General features: G+C 41.5%; 1 long non-coding RNA gene across 2 annotated transcripts; it reads right to left on the reverse strand.

The window, feature by feature from the left end:
* Positions 1-4,727: 4,727 nt before the first annotated feature.
* Positions 4,728-12,607, reverse strand: LOC306697714. Of its 2 annotated transcripts, XR_013767132.1 has the most exons (6): positions 12,505-12,607; positions 12,230-12,432; positions 6,819-6,863; positions 6,479-6,571; positions 5,047-5,116; positions 4,728-4,942 (listed from the first exon to the last, which is right to left on the reverse strand). It is a non-coding gene; the product is annotated as an uncharacterized lncRNA (long non-coding RNA). The 2 variants fall into 2 exon arrangements; XR_013767133.1 differs by having other exon boundaries at positions 4,728-5,116.
* Between the last annotated feature and the right edge of the window lie 1,133 nt (positions 12,608-13,740).

The following is a 13,740-nucleotide window of genomic DNA, read 5'->3' on the forward strand; positions in this document are numbered from 1 at the left end:
CTGGCCCAGTCAAGACCCCTCCTGAGCGGCTGCTCCGGCACAACGCTGAGCAGCCCGTCTGGCTGCAGCACAGGAATGTTGTCCTGCAGAGGACATAGCAAGGGAAATTAAATTTAATCAGCAGTGAATGTTTTTTTATAACCATAAAATCTGCTCCAACATGAATTCTTTTAAATGCCCTGGAATTTCGATGAAAGTAGAAAAACAGCGTAGAGGTTTCTATTTTTCTAAAGCAAACCAAATGCATGGAAAAGAGAATAACATCACTCTCTACAAGGAGAGGTGGGCGAACACAATATCTAAAAAAAGGATTTTGTCACTTAATATAAAAAAAACATGTTATTTTCTCCTCAGTTTTTGCGATCAATTGAGGACCTTACTTCTAAAGTGTATAATTGATACAGTATGTATAGCATAGACTTTGAACATACTCACAACTTTTGTACCATAGCTGTTTGAAATGCTAATATAGAGCTCGTGAAATAGCTACAATGCCGCCAGTGTGTTCCCCAGAGCTGGAGGGAGAAGGCAGCGTAAAACAAAGGCAGTTTTCAATCTGAGCAGGAAGCATACAGTGGCGATTCACTGTGACATAGTGATTGATCTGAGTGAGTGGTGTATTTACCGAGCCTGACGGGATAGGAGAAAGAGAGTGTTTTCTTCCCATCCATACGCTTATCTCCCTCCATAAATCACTGCCAATGTGATGCATAAATGTGGATGAGCAAACGTTGTATTGTTCCGACTCAGGCAATTCCACTTTGACCTTTACATTTGGCATCGGTCACTGGTGCTAAATGCATGCCATGACCTTCACTGACCTTGGGCTATTCATATTTAATAGCCATGAAGCCTGATGGTTTGTGAGACAATATACAGTATATGAACACATACCACTTAAACACACAAAACACTTACTGGAGTCCAGCCAAACAGCATATATCACATTCTCTGTAATTTTCTCTGTTAAACTATCACTTGAATGAAGATATGATCTTTTCTCCTCCTCATCAGTCTGTGTCTTTATAGCTCTGATTCCATTACCCCTTTCCCAGCGGCACGCTATGATGGGCTATGTCCATCCTAACCTTTGACTCCAGCCAGTGCTTTAGAGCTTCTGCACTTTGCCCTCTCCCATTTGACCTGTCTGAAGTATACCTTCATAATTGCCTCTGTCGCTATCAAATGCACATATGAGAGGGTGCAGGGGCAAGGGGCCGAAGTCTGTCCAGTAACCTTTTGGCCTCTTGTTCATCCATTCTGCTCAGGGCAAGCACAGCAGGCTTCCTCCCCCTACCCACAATCCCATACTGTATTAGTCTGCATGTCGGAGTTATTGATGGTTCTCTGGAAATATTTTATTGGTTAGTCATGACCTTTGACTGGGGCAATGCAAACACTAACCCCCCCTAAAGCTTCCTATCGACATGCATATATATATATATATATATATATATGATCAGATGGCTAAGAGAAGTATAGATTTAGAGTGGCAGAAGACCTAGTCATTTGGATTTTAACACCATGAGGTCAGCATTGCTATTTCCAATATGCATGTCTAGGATCACAAGGCAAAACACATATTGAATTGGTTATGAAATAAAAAATATTGTCTAGACCTGCTCTGTGTCATGACTTGGCGCTATATAAATAGAAATTGACGTGACTTAACGATGATGTAACATCTCCAGTGATGCACTGAAATGACAATTTGGAATTAGGGAGAATCTAGACAAAAATATGTGTAAAGTAATAATACTATTTCATATCCAAATAAGGTTTACATTTTCAAATCCCATGAAAGAAAACTCAAATACACTTCAAAATGGTCAACCCTTTTCTCGTACCATCCTGCTATCTTCTCCCTTAATTTAGATACTGTAAATCTATTCATCAAAGGAAGTGGAGCTTGCACTAAAACACCCACAATTAAGATAAGCCCAACCACAGCTGGACAATTACCTGCCAACTAACCTTTTCTGGCGGCACTTAAGAATGTAAGGACTCCCGAGGATAGATGTGCCCTGAGTAGAACAAGCACTTCAACAGGCCAGAGAGAGAGGGAGGGAGGGAGGATGTAAGGTATGAGAATGCAGGGGTAGAGAAAGGGTGACAATAGGGGTGAAAAAAAAGATAGAAATAGAGAAAAAGACAGTATTATGGTGAGATTACCTAATCCTCTGTCTGAGAGCAGTATTTGAAGGACCTGGTGGTGTCAGACATGAGAGGGCTTTGTAGAGGTTTACCCAGGAGAGGCCAGCTCAGCAGGGGGATCTAGTGGAACACCAGGTGACAATACTCGGTCCCCAAGCACAGACCTCAGCCCATGGCTTTGTAAACACTGTTAAATTGATTGCAGGGAGCTGATGAGATTTCCCTGCAGCCTGGGTCATTATCACATTGTGCACTCGCTCTAACTCACTCGTATTGAACCCTCTATGGATTGTCACTCCAGCTCATGTTATCATTCTTAATGTAAGTGACAATGTTTTCTGTCAAAAGTGTATATATCTGCCAGGTTGCTAGAGATAGGACTGGTGGCAGGAATTTCAAATGTGCTATGAACTTAATGATATAAATTGAAACATTCTGACTTGTATTTAATATCCTAATGCTTTGTGCAGCATTTTTAACACCGGTCAGGGTGTTACAGTCCACCTTGCTGCTCAACGGGGTGAGTTTCAGCACTGCATGATATCTGATCCCAAAAACCCTGTAGGGCAGCCACAGCAAATCAACAATGGATTAATGGATCTGGTTCCGCTCGTAAATCTCTGTAGGATTGGAAAGCGTCCGAGGACAGTCAGCCTGTAGTGGTGTGCTTAATGTTACAGGCAGTTTGGGTTTCCCATCGTTCAAGGCAGTGACAGGGTAGTAAAGATGTGGCGGCATCTTATGTCAGCGTTAAATCAGTGAATGTCAGGAATGCTGGATTGTCAGTCTGCAGTGCTGGAGCTGAACCAACACTGATTCATTGGTACAGATTTGTTTATCAATAACTCAAATGCTTTTCCATAGCTCTCAATGTACAGTAGAAAGACTTCATCCACCACGGCAAAGACAGGAAAAAACATGTGTTGTGCAGACATGCCTTAATTCAGCAATGCCAGTACAACCCTTCAACCTTATAGTAGTACAGTAAGGCCTTGCCATAGATCACAGTGGTTAACAGTTAGCTGTTCCTGCAGGTGTATAGGGAATGGCAGTAACTGCTTCCATTACTGGAGAGAATGGCCCAACTCCCTCAGCCCCCTCCAGACAGCACTGTCATTACCCATCCATTGTGAGGCCTGAGAGGGAGCTGTAAGTACGGCAGACTTATGGCTTTGTTAGAGTGACTGGATGGTCTCCTCTGTCTCAGCACAGGATAAGGAGGGACGGTGGTATGGACGGATTGCCAGATAGAGTGATAGAGATGGAGAATGAGAATGAATCAAACACTCCCTGATACCCCACCGCCACCACTCCACAACGTGAGTAGAGTGCAGGCTGGAGGATGGGGAGGGTTATTTGGTGCTATTTTTACAAGAAACGGGTTGATTTGTCTTAGGCCATTACCGTCTATTACAGCTGCGAGTCTTGGGGAAAAGGTGGGAAGCGGCAGACGCTGGCATTCTGCCTAAAGAGAAATCAATGAAACAAATTAATCCTTCGCAGGCTGCGGTGACACAGTAATCCATCATTCAGGGGGCGCTTTTACACACTGAATCAGGGAGCAAGGCAAGGAGGTGGAGGGACTGGGGGTGGGTTGGGTTGGTGGGTGCGCGTTGGTTGAAGAGGGGTGGGTAAGAGCGAGACTAAGGCTCTGGGGGACAGGGGCAGACATCCACGCTCTGGTAATACTGGGGCAACAGTGGGTGGTGGCAGGGAATCAAGTGGCTCTGAGCCCTTCCTTTACATCCTTGAGCTGCCTGTGGACATACAGAACAGGAGGAGGAGGAAATGGACGTAAACACAATCAGCTGAACTGCACCATGGATACACACATACGCCTGCACATATTTTCCCTGTTGCCTGTCGCTTGCTGCCTGCTTCAACCACACCAAGCTGATGGCTGATGGTGATGACAGTGATAGGAGAGCTTTATTATTTATTTACAATGGACACACAAGGAGCCAACTGGTCACTAATGCATGGACATAACTTGAATGTGAATGAATGGAGGGAGAAACGGGGGCCATGAGGTGGAGGGAGAAAGAGAGACAAATCAGTAATGTATATATTGAAACCACTTATTCCACTCTTTTCATGCCATTCCAACTGCACAGCTTCACTATGGCATTGCATTTTTTTCGTTCAATTGCAGATTTGTGCGCATTAACCTGGTGACAACATATTATTTTGCATTGTACATCATTGTAGCAGAAGCCCTTAGTCTAGAAGTCCCCCACCGACAGATGTACGTGGAGCTCACTGCCCTCTTGCAGAGGAAGACAGAACACAACCGACCATTTTACTATTCAAAGCAGAAAGCTGTATACAAGCACCCAGATTCCCCACAGTGATGCGCTAGTGCACGGCCAATTAGAGCTCAGATCTATCCGTGTGATTGAGTCATGTGATCAGCTGCCCTGTGAGGAAACAGTCCTGTCCAGGCCAAGATCCATGTGAAGCAGCTGTACCCTCCAATGAATCACATAGCAGCCGATATCAAATGATATCACAATTCAACTGGGAGTGAAGAAAAGAAAAAACACATACGCACACATATCGAGATTGATGCGTTTTTATTGAGATCGTTTCTGTGTTGCATTGCCTTTTAGTAATATTACATCATTATGAAAGCAAGTTCAAGAGCATGATCCACTCGTACCATCCGGCTTTGTTGGTCTCCAGGCTCCTTTGTGGCACTGTTGTTGCTCTCTTGACGTTCATCGATAGTGACTGTGTGTGTTTTTACAGCAGTGACTTGTAGCTAGAGCTCTGATGGAGGGTGGTGATGCTTAGGAAGTCGGGGTCATTCCATGAAAAACAAAATGTTAATGCAGAAACACAACAGGCAGAACCATCATTTGCCATGTCCTTGTAATAGAGGGTGCCACTTACCTTAACCAGCCTCCCGAAGAGGAATACCAATACCCCCCTTTTCCCCCCTAAAGACACAGGTGGTAGCATTCTGTGGAACGGCATGTTAGAAAATCAGAGAAAATAGTGGTTGGAGGAAAAAGTGAGGGGGGGGGGGTAAGTGTGCAGGGAGGAGAGCAAAGGTGGGGAGAGGCTGAGATTGGGCAGGGTGGCGCAGCAGAGAGGAAGGGTAAAGACAGCAAGAGTGGTCAGAGAGCGAAGGGAGGGAGGGTAGGGGAAGAAGTGAAAGGATGGAAAAATGTGGGGATATTGCAGCAGAACGGATGGTGTGAGGGAGGCAGAGTGAGAAATGTTGCCGGAAATGCTGGAGCCAGCAACGTGTGTAAAAAAACACACTGCAACATTTCTCATTCTTGACATCACTGACAAGCTTTCCAAACACACACTGTGCTTTCAAAGTGCAGGGTTGTAATATCCAAATCTTAAACACAGCTTCTGTTATGATCATACTCTTTTTGGTTTTCCTTCCATCTGCAAACAAGGCAGATGTTGGGGATTTAAAATTGAACTGATTCCGTGATTCTTAATTTGAAGGATGTGTGCTTTAAGATTTCCACAGAAAATTCAATAAAACATGTTTGTGTGTAATGAAAACTTTCGCGGCCTCTCTCCAGGTTGTGAAGGAGACATTTTAAGAGGAGTAAAGGGGTGAGGAATGACGGATATGAGGAGAGGGGAGGAGGAGGACAGAAGATTGTTGTGGAATGTTTGCAGTTCTGGACAGAACTCAACTATCTCATTTGTCAGGGCTTGACCCCAACTGTGGGGTCAAAGGTCAAAGGGAACATCTGAGGGGAAACTGACTCTGCTATCACACACACTCACACACACACACACACACACGCACAGACAAGTAAACACACACAAACATCTGTGAGTGTCTGTGAGAGTGTCTCTCCTTTGCTCTCCTTCAGCAGGCTCACACATAATTCAAGCTGTGCAGTACATCTGTATATATCATCATTAATATCCATCCTAACATTATTTGTTTTATTAATGCTGCGTGTTATGTTGACCTCTGGCTATGAAAAGATCAGCTGCCAGTTTCCCAAAAAGCATACTATGGCCTTTTTCCAAAACAAATCATTGAGAAAGAATTTGAGTTCCAGGATGCTTGGATACATTTTTTGGAAGAAAAGCTTGGGATAGTACTTGATAAACACACACTCCAGTAATGTAGTTAGTGGGAAAAAACTAATCTGAACTGAGCAATACAAATCAGTGAGAGCAGCCTCATAAACTGTATTCTAAATTTAAAGTCAATGTTATGTTTACCATATCTATGATTAAGTACAATAAGCCTGTCAGTGCACGGCTGTCATGTCAAGAGATCCCAACGCTCATACTAAGCAGTGGTATTACCGTCACCGTCCTATAATCAAACAGCACTCACCATAAATTACATCTCATCCCAGTGTCAGTCCTTGCACCGAACCGACACGTCCCGCTGTGTTTCCGAACTCCAGGCCGCCCTGTTGCTCTCTGCCTGCGAGGAGACACAACACAAAGTCAGTTACAAAAGGGCAAGGTTAGCTCCACCAAATCAGTCAAACTCTCTGCTTCAAGTTTCACATTGAAGGGAGGATAAAGCAGGCACGCTTAAATTCTGGACACCTGTGATGTCACATGACATTAAGACAGAAGCCACACCTTGCACACTGAAAATGATAAATGGATTTTCTAGTTTATTTTTTTATATATATATCTGCTAATGACGATTAGAATACACTTACCATTCGTATATAATGCTGTTCTCTGGTCGCTCTCCTCTACACCCCCTGTGAGGAGACAAATTGTTTAAAATGCAGCCTAACTCCCTCTTTTCTGCTCTAAAAAAGAGACAGGTAGCACAGCGTCTGATATTCATGGCTTTTTAGATGGATCTTAAATCTTACACCTTTGTCATTCTTTGGCCAGAGACATCAAACAGGTGCTATGAATAATTTATCTTAAGAGTTTCACATTGATAAGGTCACAATCTGCCGGGTCTGGACACTAAACACAGGCCACCTTCACTTCTCTGTCTTTTTGCACACATGTGTAACAGACACACACCTTTCAAATGAAAATACACAAAATGTCAAGTGGGATTTGTCCATGTTTGTGGGTGTGAGAGACACAGGGGCATTTTTGGTTTAAATATTAATTTTAAAAGTGTTTTCAAGTATAAATGTGTGAGATATTAAAAAATACAGTTGCTGTTTGAGCTAATCTGTGCTATATTTTAGAATATTTATAAATCCTATGTCACAGTTTTGAAGGTGGGTTGAAATTAAAGTAAAAATTTGATTGCAGCTTCATGCCCCACACACAGTATAATTCATAACATAAAATGTTTTCAAGGTTGCCAAATATAAATGAATAAATATGTGTTTCACTCAAACTGCCTCTGAGAGTTTGTGGGGAAATTATTTTCAGTTTTCTCTGTATGGAAACGAGACTGCACCAGTGTGCTCAGTCATTCTCAGCTCCAGCATGTTGATGGTTCAGCTACACTACATTTCTAATTAAGCCCCTGCTGTGTGTTGGTTTTTGGGGAGGAAATGAAGAAAAAATAATGCAGTGGTGATGTGATGCCGCTCATTTACTGTAGTTACAAACCAAAAGTTAAACAACCAAACAAGTTAAACCAAAAGGGGCAACAACTCTGACCCTGTGTCAGTAACCATTGCAGGCATCAGCACCAACAGTGTAAACAAAGTGTGTCACCAAAAGAGAACTAATTAGTTCCTCGCTCATCTTTGCTCAGATTCATATTGTGTTTTATGGGAATTTACTCACCACAAATATCTACGGGTAAACTCTTTTTAGCTGGATTGACCATCCACTATAACACTACCACAATGACAGGACACTTTCTGAACGGCGATCTTTTTTTGTGTCTCCCCCTTTGAACACACAGAGAGAATTACTCTTCTCTTCACTCCCCCTCTTTCTCTCTCCTGCCCTCTCTCTCTCTCTCTCTCTCTCTCTCTCTCTCTCTCTCTCTCTCTCTCTCTCTCTCTCTCTCTCTCTCTCTCTCTCCTCGTTCGCCCCCCTAACAATCGCAATAATTCTTTAAAAAAAATGTTTTGCACTCCTCTGTGTCGGAGGGTAATCTCGCTCTTTTGTCGCTGAGCTATATTTCTACTGTGTGTTGTCGGATAATGTGAGAATGGGATGAAAGGTAATCTGCGTGCAGAATTCTTAAAGCTCCCTTATCCTTGTTGAATTTCTCAAGAATTCCACCTTTGCCCTCCGGTTTCCCTGAAATAAATTACTTTAAGGGTGTGATGCCTTCACGTACCCCCTTTTGGGTCACGGTTTTTCTATTGCCTACTTTAAACGCAGTCAAACGGGTATTATGTCTTCTTATTTTAATTCACTCTACTCCTTTAGGTTGCGTCGCTCCCTGGACACTTCACATGCACCTTGGGAATGAGAAAAAATATGTTTCAAACTTGCAGAAAAATAGAAACCACAGTATTATAAGTGTGTTGTGTTGATCATTTATGGTCACAATGCTGCATTAAGTTGACACAGTAATATAAACAGGTTGTTTTAAACTTAACCACCGGCCACTGATTAGGCATTTTCCCCTGTCAGTTAATTTTCTGTTCTGCATGGTTTACTGTGTGTGTTTCGGTTTAGCTGCTGATTGATATACGCTAGGCTTCCCTTCACAGTGGATATGTTAGAAGTAGCTACACGCGCTGCTGAAAATCTGTTTCCCTTCATCTCGCTTCTGGTACTTAAAGTTTGGTTTTTTGGTGTACTCCAAAATTACAGTGTTTGCACTGTGGAACCACGAGGGTTTGGGTGCTAATGGTTTTATAATCTCCGTCTCTGGGACCATCCAAAGTAATTAGCACATGGGCTCTAAAGAAATGATGGTTAGTGAGCAATAAAGCCATTGCCCATAGCTTAAACTGACAGTCCCTCTAACTTAACTCCAACCTCAAGCCTAATTGGGAAAGTCATTGCAGTTATTGTCCTCAATTATAGTCTGGGATGCAAAAATCCTGGAAAGAGACATTCATTCATCACGTCTAAAACTGAAGGATCTCAAATCTCTGGAGAGGCGAAGCAATATTAAAAATAATGAGGGAATAGACAATGATATCTCCATACAAACTAGGGTGATTCGCACTGTGGGGTAATGCCATTTTACAGTTAAACTAGAGTCCATTGAGGGCCAAAATATAACTTATGTAAATAAGTTAGAAAAATATAAAAACGTACTATTATGATGAAATAATATAGAAATGAACAGGTTAATTGTAACACGAATGAAGTTATCTACCAGAAATAGACATGAATAGATTGTTTGTTTTGAACTGATATGTAAACCTTCCCTGTTTGGGGGAGACACTTTTCAGTTTCCAGTAATAATTAATAACCATGCTATTTTGTGAACTCTTGTTGCCTGTTAAATACGTCGGTAGCCTGTATAAACTCAACGATATATGCACTATTTCTCAGGAATAGCATTTCCATTAAGAGCGATTAGATTATGTCTATTGAAAGTTGCTGATCCATAGGAAAAAAAAGCCAGCGGATAAAAGGCGATTTCAAGTGACCTTCTCGTCCCATTCACACCAATCTGAGCCCCCGGAATAATTTGGGGATCAGATTTGAACAACAAGCCTCCCCCCCCTCCCTCCTCCCTCCTCTCTCTTCATACACACACACCTCTCCCCTTTTCAACACAACCACACAAAGCAACAAGACCTCAACCATGAGAGTGAGTTGAAGTTGGATTTTATTAGGACTTTTAAAAATATGACAGTGTTTGTTTTGTGTTCAGCGCAACCCCCTACCTCTACCCCCCCCCCCCCCCCCCCCCTTCCAAACCCCTCCCTCGACACACACACACACACACACACACGCACACGCACAGTGCCATTTCATACGTACAGGCTTTTAACGTGTTGTAAAAAGTTACACTAACTTCACTAGCAACTAGGTTGTCATTTATAAATCCATGTCAAATCACTGTTGTTGTTTCAAACAAGTCGAAGGCCTTAATGTCATTTTATAATTGACGATTTTAGCGTAATAAAAAAAAAAATTCCCCCCTGCATAAATCATAATGGCACTACAGGGTTACTGTATTCATGTACAAAGAAAATAATCCGGACGCCCATTTGCAAAAACAAATTATACTAAAAACATATCTTTTATAGACAAAGGACCAAACCTACGTTTTTCTTGATGTATTGTCCATGTGACATATATGCTGTAAGACTGAGTACATCTTGTTTTGCATTAATGCCATATGTAAAACACATTGCCCTAATGTTAGTGCGCTCATATGGTCGGGAAATGTATAAAACAATGTCAAATATTCTACAAATTACCATTCTCCACTAAAGTGCAATGCCATTGTCAGCGGCGCCTAAGTGTTTACTCAATAGCTATATATTATTCATGAAGATAACCTAATTAAGTGACAAACTTCTTATTACACAGAGGCACAGTCCAACAAGTGTAAAATCATTTTTGGAGGTTTGAAGCTATATCGTATTACCACACATTCTGTCTATTATTCAAACAAACAGCGAGGACCTAATATGCAGATGTGTAACGATGCTTGAGGTGTCCATCACTTTGATCGTTTTGGTTTCTTAATCGTTTTAATTTTGCAGGAAGACGTTAAAGTCGCAGAGATCAGCATCAGGATGTGGCCCTCTAGCCCGGCGTCCAGAAACGTAACACTGGTGTGCCACACACAGGAGGCGTTTTGAGCAGAGTAAAAAACCATCGACCATAAATCCCTACGTTCGTTTGCACCGTTTTAAATGCTCTAAAACGCGTCCTTATAGTCACGTTTAGTTTTATTGGGGGGAGCTGGCACTTATGACCTCAGTGTTGTCCCAACTGATTGTGCTGCTTGTTGGTTTCAGCAGTATTGAAGCTTTACAACGTCCTACTCTATTTGTGTAAAAAGAGTATCAGTTATTGATCATCACGGATTTGGCAAAACTGTTATGTGTTCTCTATCCCTATAAATGTTTAACCAATACGGTCTTTTGACAAAACCACACAGGAGGGTAATTTAAACAGTTTCATCATCATCTGTGGATTATAATCTGTGGAGTATTCATTTTGGATTAAAATAGAAAAAGTCAGATACAATTTTAATATTCCAAGATCACTAATTATCTGTGGCAAAGCAAAGCAGTGGATTACAGTAAGACGGCTACTAATGCGCGAATGCATCCATTACCTGAAAGATATGTTTAATAATTATGTGATTAAGTAATTATTAACACGTTTTCAATAATTTAACAGACAGATTATGCATAGTTTTCTGTCAAAATAGAAAATATAGAATACTTGGGGTATTGGAAATGAAAAATAAATGTTATTTGGCTCACGTGAAGTGATTAATTACCATGAACTGTTTGCACCCTTGAGAGGATTAAGTTAAATGTTATTATGTAAGGTTATTTTACAAAGCTGATTGACGTGCAGTTTGTCCTGGAATAAATTAACATGGCCTACATTGCTACAGCATTTATTTTATATCACTTTTCATTACAATACCTTCACATAAATAATGCTGCTTTAATCACTCTCATTGTATGTCATCGTACGCTTCCTCGCTGCAGTCTTTTCTCAAACACAACGTGTTCTTACCGGTGCATAAGCTTTTTTTGCGCCAATCTATAATACTTGAGTTTAGTATTGTGTCTAAAGTGGCACTTGTAAAACAGCGTAAAAGATGGGCAACGGATATGGGCAACGGATGGTCACCTTGATCACCCTTTTAATCTGGTGACACTATCGCTGAGACAAACAGCCTGCTATCGATCTTTTCATTATGTGTTCAAACAATAAATAGCCTTGCAGGTGACGGGACGTGAACACAAAAAAAACGCTCCCATGTCCAGCGGTACTACAACCAGCCTGAAGTCACAACTATCTGATGTGCAAATCAGCGAGGACAGCTGGAAAAGGGGGGGACGAGTCTCATAATCGGCGGTGATGTAGAGAAAAGATGCGACTGTCCACTATTAAAAAGTTGTAACACTGACACAGCCCGGTTCGGCTACACGGTTTAAAGTGAACGGTCATGTGGCATGACACAGATAATTTACCCTTGCGTTCCGAGCCCTGCGTGTGTAACGTGGGAGAAGTGAGAAATGAATATTGTACTTGCCTTGTCGGTGGCTGCTTTTATCCAGATAGAAAGCTGCTCCTCTGTTACCGCCGTCGCTGATGCTTCTTCTTTTAATGTCCTGCTGTCCACTTTCTCCTTTTTCTCTCGCCGTTTCCCAGCTTTGTATTAGAGCCCCTACCCTGCTCCCATTCGCTGTCCCTCTCACTCTCCTCTCCTCTTCTCCTGCGGAGCCCTTTTCCAATCTGTGGAGTTAAATCTTAATGATACACTTACAAAAAAAAAATCTTTGTCCGATTTAATGTTATTGGTTTCACCTTTTCACAGAGCTGGAGATATGGCCGGGGAGCTTCAGTGGAGTGTCCGAGACAGGGACGGGAGAGAGAGCTCTCTTGTTGAATACTTAAAAAACAACCCATCCCTCCTATGCGTACCAAAGGGGGCACTTGATATTTACGCTGCCTTATATCTGCTATTGTCTTGGCTTGGTTGAAGCTTTGTATACAACAACTTAGTTTATTTGTATTAAATAATAAGTTGATGTAATATGAATGATTAGTCTTTTCCAACATGGTGTATTACCATGTTTTTGGAGATGATTAACGCACATCCATTTTACTTTACGTTCCATCTAAATCACATGTAACCAAATGGCTTGTACATTTTTGGGACTACCAATATTTGGTTTTAAAGAAATATATGTATTCATTATTGTTCTTTGAAAGTTTTTTCTAAGTTATACAACCTTTACATCAAACGGATGTTTTGAGAAAGTAAAAAAAGACGCGAGGAAACGGGAAGCAAAATTGGGTCTTATTTTATTACTAAAATCAACTTTTACGTTTTGAAAAATTCATGTTTAATGACTTGTGCATGCATTAATATGAGGTTGTAATTGTACAATGTACGCTAGATGGCAGCGCGATCCAGACATTTTTGAGTTGGAGAGGTGGTAAGCCTGCAGAAACCCTGATACAAAAAAAACGGAATCCCCATGCAAATTCTTCGTAACTTCACATGATTTTGAATTACTGTCATTATTAAGACATAATATGACACCAGCTTAGTGATTGTGGAGACTATAGGACCTCGGTAATTATTGAATATTGCTTATTACTCCGTCTAATTTTAGAGATTTTCGGCCGCTGGCACGACATCCCGTTTGTATAACACACTGTCTTTTCTGCATCATTCTCCCCATCGGCATTTTTATAACCTTTATAATCTAGTTTTAACTAAATTGTAAGTTTTAATCAGCGAGCCTGTGCCGATTATAGACGAGGATGTACCGCAATGCGCATGCCAAAGAGGAAACAACGTGTGGACATTTAAATTCGCTTCAAAACAATAATGACATCCGTTCCTTTTATAATAAAGATATGAGTCTAAGACAAACCATTTTGAAACTTTGGGGAATTTCTGAGTCAGAGTCCCCTTTTCGCCGTTGCGCCTAGTTTTGGGACTATTTGTCGTGCGTAAAAGCTTTGTCCCCCTTTGCCTTTACCCCGCTTTTTCTGCTATTCTATTCAGGGTTTCTTCCTCTTTTTGGTGAC

The sequence above is a fragment of the Pholis gunnellus genome (genome assembly GCF_910591455.1).
Source record: "Pholis gunnellus genome assembly, chromosome: 6".
Lineage (NCBI taxonomy): Eukaryota > Metazoa > Chordata > Actinopteri > Perciformes > Pholidae > Pholis > Pholis gunnellus.